This window comes from Pinus tabuliformis, chromosome 8 (genome assembly GCF_031772625.1).
Source record: "Pinus tabuliformis cultivar Carrire ecotype Pingquan chromosome 8, CPIR1, whole genome shotgun sequence".
In the NCBI taxonomy this organism is placed as follows: domain Eukaryota; kingdom Viridiplantae; phylum Streptophyta; class Pinopsida; order Pinales; family Pinaceae; genus Pinus; species Pinus tabuliformis.
In genome coordinates this window covers 1,270,797,054-1,270,805,615 of record NC_142294.1, presented here as the reverse complement: position 1 = coordinate 1,270,805,615, position 8,562 = coordinate 1,270,797,054, and positions in this window count along the sequence as shown.

Genomic DNA, 8,562 nt, shown 5'->3' with positions numbered 1-8,562 from the left:
GAGCAAGTTCTTCAATAGCTATCAAACCAGAAGGAAGATTTTTGGTGATTACTCTTTCTACCCTAGGTGAATTAGGAGCACTAGAAGTTGGAGAGACTAACCCCGATGTTGGAGTAACAGGTTCAAATATCTTAGGTTCTTTGCCTATATCACTAGTAGATGAAAAACTACCAGCAAGTTCGGAAACCGAAATAGCTTCAGGATTATAACATGTTTCTAGAGTTTGGTAATCAGGATGAACAACCAACGAAGACTCTCCTTCTTCAGGTGACCCTACTTTACTGCCACTAGGAGTTACGAGGACTTTCAAACCTTCGTAATGGCCCAGGACTTCTTCAGGAGGTTGGCCCCGAAGTCTACGGGACTTCCTCAACAAATCAGCCACGGTTACAACCTCAAGAGACTGGCCCCGAAGTCTACGGGACTGTCTTGGTAATTCAGCCACAGCTAAAAACTTTTAACTACTGCACACGCAAACAAAGTAAAATCTCAAAGCAAACCGCCTAAAGTCTCTAAAGAACCAAACAAATTCGAATCACACGCCTAAAGAATCTAGGGCGTCAAACCACACACAAATAGTAACTTTCCGGACCGAAAACACTAGTTGGTGATGAAATCCAACATCGCAGAATTCAGTACAGAAATGGCGGGTGGAACAGTTACCCCGGCAACCTGCTTAATGAATAGACTGGACCAAGTTCCTCCACTTTAACCGTCTCGAGTGAAGTGAACCCCCCAGAAAATCCAAGTGAGTCTAGCCGATGTCTGCTCCAGGTACAGTGGGATCTTCCCTCCACCGTCACCTTAGGAAGAATCCTAAAGATAATAGTCACTAAGGTCACCAACAGCAACAAATATACCTGGGGGAACAGTCTACGATCCGATACACACACAAGGGCAGAGTAACAAGCTCAATCCCCTTGCCGGCTCCTTGACAATAATCCAAAGTTTACTGACAAGTGACCCCAGGCTCTTCGACAATGGTTAATCCGAGGTTTACCGTTTGTAGTACGTGCATATCTGGCGTCGTTCCCAATGAAGGAGGATTGGTTCCCTCACTGGTTCGGACACGATCTCATGCTTCTCCTTTAAGAGGAGCTTTCCCAGAGCATAAATGTAACAGTTGGATTTATCCTACCGCAAGATAAGCTACTTGTTTGTTTTTACTGTCTTGGAGAGTTAATTACTCTCCTACTCCAAGACACTAGCCTGATCTATGTTGGTGTATCAGAGCCCTAGTAAATAAAAATTTACTAAGTTAATTTTACTTTAAGCGTTAATTTTTATGGCTTTTCTTTAGGACAAAAGGTAGTGGAGATGAAACTTATGATGTGTAGACTCGACTCAAATCCACTAAAAAGATGCACCTAGGATGAAAAACAATCTTTCCTTTTCAATGAATTCCCTAGCTAAGAGAGTTGGAGAATGCAAAATTTATAAAGACAACTTTCTTAACAACGAAAATCAAAGAAAAAATCTCTTTATCTTTTCCAAAGCACACAATACATGACCACTAATTATTTCACGAAAAATTCCTTTCTCTTTTCAAAGACTTCAAACGCTACTAAAACAAACTTTCCTCAAAAGAGATTTTGTATTTTTCTTATTTTAACAAAGCATGTAAAACTAGTTAACAAAAATCAATTTTAAAATCTATGAAAATCTAAGAGAAATTTATCTAAAAGCAAATCTAAGAGAAATTTACCTAAAAGCAAATCTAAGAGAAATTTTCCGAAAAGCAAATCTAATGAGGTAAAAGCCTACAAAACATAATTCCAGGTTGTTTTACTCAGTTACAATTCAACCAAGGACTAATTCATGCAGAATCATAAATCAGTCAAAAACAAAAATAAAAAACTCTTGTTCTTTTTCTTAAGAATGAAATTCACAGCTTAACAAACAAGCCTTCTCGAAATTCCGCAAAGAGACAACACAACGGTAGGTTTCTCAAACAAAGGTGGATTTTACGAATGGTCTGACTCCTAAGAAGACTGAAAAGACCAGGGATATCCAAGGTTTTTACAACTTCTAAAGCCAGAGTCACTACAAGACCAATACAAAAATCAAACCTAGGGCTAGAATTTCTATGAACTTCACTAAAACCCTTGATGCTAATGAAACAAGCTTAGATGAAAACTTCTGATAGGTAACCAGTGGATCCGGGCAGCAATAAACAAGCTATAAACAAAATCTAATAGGTAAAAAGGAAAAAATGGAAATTTTCTAAACTTTTGATAGGGTACGCAGGCAACCTGTTTGCACAGGTGCGGCCACGCTCTGTGTAGAAAGCAGAAGTGCGTACAGGTACGCACTGTGCTTAACGCAGAGGGTGTGTACTGCTCTCAAAAACAAGAAAAATAAAAAACTAACTCAATTCTAAGCTAATCCACCCAAATTCACAGTCAATCAGTCAAAAACTAGAAAGAAATCAACTTTTCTCAAATCAAAGTATCAATCAAATCCATGGATTCCCCAGTATGGTCGCTATTTTGTCATGCAGAAAGAGTCAATTTTGCGGACAAAACCGACCTCCCTAGAAAACAAGGCTTTTCTAGTGACAAACAAAACAATCAAGCACTATCTTTCCCTAAATATGCATTAAAATAAAAGCAACCAGGTGTTTAAGGCTTACCTTTAGTCCAACACTTGTTTGTAGCAGCCAAGCCTCTTCGATCCAGATGAGCTCCTTCTCCTTGAAGCCTGCATTCACTAACAAGCAAACGATTACATAGCACCTGAATAACTCATATAATAAAACATATTCATCATAAAGACCAAGGAGTTTATGAAACAAATTATATATAACAACTTGTTGAGAAAAATGAACTTAATTGTATTAATTGGAAACAAAAGAAACCATTACAACCAGTGCCTTGGTGTTGTGCAGGTCCCTCCCAGGGTCCAGCAAGAGTTCTCCTCTACTTTGATCAGCTCACCCACTTCCAAATGAAGCTAATAAAGGATTGGAATCTCTCCTCTCAAGCTCTATAAGGGAGTCCTAATTTCAGCAGCATCTACCCTTAGGAATGTTCAGCTTTCAACCTCTCCTCCCTCTGGCCCAATGCCTGTATTTATAATGCTTTGGAGGAAGTTAAACAGGTCCACCATCAATGGGATAAGTCCCTCTTTCAAAGGGATAGCTCCCCTCTTCATGGGATAAGTTCCTCTTTCATTGGGATGCATGAACCATTTGGAGGCGCTCAATCCACGTCAAACCATCTTCTAGAATGCTATAGAATCGACCACAAGTAAGTTTTTTGAAGTAAAACTTGCGCCTTTTGACCTTTACAGGAGTAGCACCCACCCCTTTACAGACAGAGCATACAAGTACGCAGGTATTATGTACTTGAGGTGCGTACACGCAGGTAAGAGTAAGAAAAAGTGTGGAACCAGAGTTATATTGATTTTTAAAGGCTTTCTCTCTTTTTTGGAGTTTGACATGAGGAGCAGAGGTATAAGACTTGCCAAGGAGGACAGTATGGTTATTGATGGAGCCATACTGACTGCAAATAGTCCTGGTGACAAATTTTAGTGTAACAAAGGGGCATCCATTTTAATTTCCAAGGATAGTGGGACCTTTTGTTGTTAATAACAAGCAAGCTATAGGAGAAGTGCAAAAAGCTCTTGAAGATATGAATTTGCAGTTGGGTGAGAAATGGGCATATTACCCTCACCATATCATTTCAAACAGGAGAGTGGAAAATTATTATGCTCCATATGTACATGAACCTCGACCATATGTCAAGAAGATAGCAAATGGAGGACACACCAGTTTATCGAGAGGGGTGGAGATTGAAAAGTGAGAAGATTTTAAAGAGAGGCAGTGAAGATGTCATCGATTTGGAGGAGGAAATAGACAAAAGTACTAAAAGAGTCAAACTATTTGAGGGGGGAAGTTCATCATCTGCATCAGGTTTTCAATTATAGTTAGGAGAAGTTATTTGTACACCATCTTCTCTTATTCCAGACGAGACTGGCAAGAGCTCTGTTTCAATGATTAAACAGTTGTATTCTCAAATTGAATAAAAGAATAGGAAGGTTAAAGAAAGCATGGAGTCCCAATTGGAGGCTCAGTTTATCTCAGATTATTAAACTAGACTGCTTTCTGCTATGGATTTGGAAAGAAATCAGCTCAAACTAGCTTTATCTCAGCCCCCTGCTTTAACGATATCTTCTTCATCAGGTTTCAAGACTGTCGACTTAAAAGTAGATGCTAGAGAGATCCCATTGACTGATAAAATCAAATTACATAGGAAAACTAGTGAACTGATTCATAGTGATTTGAAAAAGACTTCCTTGGTTGCTAGTAGCGCTAAAACTTTATTAGAGAAAGTGGTTAATAAATTGAAATTGGAAAAAGAAAATTCTAGAGCTTTAACTACTCAAAATGAAGAGTTAAAGAAATCGATTGTTAAAATTGGGGTCAATCCAAAGGATAGAAGTGTTGTTCAAAAGTTGTTACAGGGAGCTGAATATAAATCCAGGTGTTGAGGAAGAAATTGAGGATGCCCTCTATAGAACATCCAATGGCTTCAGAAATAGCACAGGTGGAAAAAAAAAAAAAAAAAGCATTGATTCATGAACTTATACAGAGGAATGATGAAATCACCAAGCTGAAGGAAATGAATTATGTTTTGAAACAAAAAATTGATTCTCATGTTTGTACTATTGTAGTACAAGAAAATTTTGAAGACCCAGTTGATAAATTAACTAGAGTCATGACTGAGTTGCAAATTTTTGAGAATGAGATGAAGAAAATTCAAAGGGATTATGAGAGTGCCTTGAAGATTATAAAAGTCATTAAAAGAGACTTGGCAATGTCCAAGGAGAATGTTGAAAAGTATAAAAATGATTTTCAAGTTGCTTCTCAAGAAATTAAAGAGCTAAAGGAGAAGGTGAAGGGAAATATGTCCCTTATTTAAGCCAGAGAAATTTTATGGAATGATATCATCCATACTTTGAGGAACATCTGGGAGTCATTATCTATAGTAGAAGAGGAGAATATCATTATCAAGGACCTGGAAAAATTCATCACTGCTAATAAGCAAAAGTGACAGCAACAAGCTCAGTTTAAAAAAATGATTGATTTCCTTAACTCAAGATCTTCACAACAGTTAAGGGAATTAGCAGTTGAACACAGAACCGAGTATGTTTTAGAGATTAATAAAATTATTGTGAATAAATTGTACAGGAAGACAACAAAGGAAAAATTAACAGAGGTAAAACAAGCTATAATGAAATTCAATATTGATTTTGATAAAAGAACAAGAGCAGGTTTGCCTTCATGTTGGGACTAGCAGGGAAATCTATTACCCTGGGAGACTTATGAAACTTTGTTGGTGGAGGCTAAGAGAAAAATCGGTTCAACTCATGAAAGAACAACAATGCTAAAGGGAGCAACAATTGTGAATTATTTGCACAGAGATTTCCAGTTTTTATGGTTAATGAGAACTCTTTTTGTTGACAACCCAACATATAGCAGAATTACCAACTTCAGAATGGAACACACTAGGTTTGTCAAGAGTCCCAATTCATATATAGCCATCTAGAAAAAATGTAGAGAATGGATGTCACCGAAAGGAGAAAGTGCAGAAAATGGACCTTCATCTGCACCAGAGTCTCAGATTACTAAATGAAGCACTTTCTTTTTGGATATTTTTGAAATGATGTATTTATGTTTTCTCTTTTAAAAAATGTAATGTTCGAAAGAACTGTTAATTCAAAATGAGTTTAAAAAGTTAGCAGTTTTGGCAGTTGACAGCTTCTTAACTATCCTTTTGAAATTTTGTATAAAATCAATTCAGAAAGAGAAGTGGGGGTTCTGAGTTTTGGACCTCAGAAATTTTTTTTCTTGTATTCTCAATCTTCATGTGGATTTGAATAAAGAGTTTGAAGTGATTCTAGATAGCTATTGAGTACAAAATGTGTTTCCTGCTATTTTCATTTTATGTTTTTCTTCATAGAAGAGAGTAATGAAGTTGCTAGCCTTTACTTTTACAGTTTTGCAAAATCATATTCCTATGAGTTAAAGTTAAAAGCACCTTAATATGAACTCCTCTTTTCTATATGTCATTATATGATAATTACATATTTCCTCTAAAGTTGAAGACAAAGATTCAGCATTAAGCAGCCTATTGTTGAAGACTTTCCACTATCCTTTCTCATTACGCTTTCGTTTAAATTGTATTCATCATGAGAAGGCCATTTTGGATGATTGTTTTTCACATTGAAGGTTAAGAGGCATTTTCTTTATAATTATAATTTCTGGGGTTTTAAAATGATGGGACAACAAACTTATTTCACCATAGTTTTAAACTAATGTCTTGGGCACTGACCTCTCCTTAGCCAAACGTTGTCTTCCAAGGTACAACAGGTGGAAAGGCATATACCTAGATGAGCTTTCTCTTGAATTCTTATTTAGGTCAATTACTTCATTAGAGAGCTCCTTAACATTTTTTAGCACACTCTCTAGGCTAGTAGGTTCCTTCTTGATAATCTTATTAAGGGTTATACATTTATTTTCATTTGTCTTAGTTTCTTCTTTATGGTTTATGCCAGCCAAGGAAAGAATCTCATTTTCATATTTAATAGCTTCTTCAAATTTCAAGGCTAGGGTATTCCTCTTAAACCTCTTAACGAACATGGATATGAAGAGATGTAGGGATAAAGTATAAAAATCAATGGTCATAGGATATGTAGGATGAGAATCAATGGGGATTTTATTCAACAAAGTGGTGAAGTGCTCACTGAAATCATTAAATTTATATGTTTTTTCCATTTTGATGGAAATCAACTCCTTCAAAAGGGAAGCAAGTGTTTTCTCTTCACCAAATTTTCTAAGAAAATTTCTTTCAAAGGCATCTCTTTGCCACATCTTCATGCTCTACATTCATTATCCATAAGACCAAATAAAAGTTTCTCATGTGATCTTTAGGAGAAATAACATTGTTAAGATTTAATTTAGGAAGAAACCTTTCTAGTCACCTAAGAAGATCATGCATGATGCTTGCAAGGTCTAAGGCTCCCTATGACATCCACCAAAGTTAAGGTTGGTAGGCAATTAAGAATGGCGTACCTTCCTAGTAAAATTATTTAGAATTTGAGGTGGAATCAAGATTATGAACACAACAAGTTTAAACCTTAGTATCATAGGGTGCATGAGTGGGTGGGGAAGAGATGGAATGGGTTCGACCAAAAAACTAGAAATAACTTCAAGGGCATGCTCAACCAAATCCTTAATGGAATGAACCAGGACTCTGAACTTAGTAACTAGTATTTTCACTTATTTCTTTCCAGGGAGAAGAGGAGCTACAACAAATCTATTGAGTTTTTAAGGATAAAAATGGTTGATGCACCTAAGAGAATTCATTTTAACAAGAGGAACAGAGTATAAATCTCTTTGGTAAGATTCGGTTTTTAGGATTGGAGATTACATCTTTGTAGCTTGTCCCTCTCCCAGTTTACTCAACATGAGTAGATGAAATGTGGGGTGTTGGGTGTTTGGGTGGGATTATGTTTGCCATTAGTGTGTGCTTCGTGGGAAATGGGATTTCTACTAGCCATGTACCTCTTTCTAGTGCTAAATCTATTGATAAGGTGAAATGTCGCAACAATAGTCAAGGGTTCTCTCCAATATGATGTCCCAATTAGATCTCACACCATTTGGGATGAGAGACCCATCTAAATTTTTGCCTAGTAACCATTTTTGTTTTTAGAATGTTACAGGATTTCAATGATCATGATATCAAGGGTATGTATATTCTAACATAAAACTATCTCATGCACTAAGATAAGAAAGGGGTAATCTAGCTAGCAGTGAAATATAGAAGAGAATTAGGAAACAAATGAGCTAGTAAACACATAGTTGCATAGGCAATTAAATAGTTAGCTATAATATAAGACAATGATAGGTGCTTAACTTGTTAAAGCACATCAGGAATAGTCAACATTTAGATATAACACGTTGTCATAAATGAAAGTGAGAAAAATAAAACAGTAAGCATATGAGAGAAACAATCTAATTTACAGAATAGTACATAACCTAGCATTTTGCATCCCACAAGGAACACATATACATGAAATATTCAAGGGTAGTAAAAAATAAGAACAAGATGTATGTGATTATACAATTCTAGAAATGGCCTTCTAGGATTTGAATCTTACATCAATAAGTACAAAAATACCAACCTCCTAGTTCTAGTATGCAATGAAATCAATAAATGATCAAAAGTTCTTTCATACTGAGAGTTACACAAATTTATAGGAAGATTTTAGTAATTTCCATATGTTACTATTCAGTTTTTGATTAAGTTAGTTACAACTCTTCAATTTCTCATAATTTAAAATTAAATAAAGGAAAATAGTTTTCAAATTCTCATAAATAAATGGATAGTTGTAATGATCTAAGTGGATCTTTGGTTGAGAACCTCATGATGTTTTTAATACATACCAAAAATACTCATAGGATGATGTAATCACTTGACCCTTCTTGGTGGAAAGCTCTTGCTGCTACCATGATCTTAAGTTGTGTCCTAGGAAAGCATTGATCTCTCCTTCTCCAAT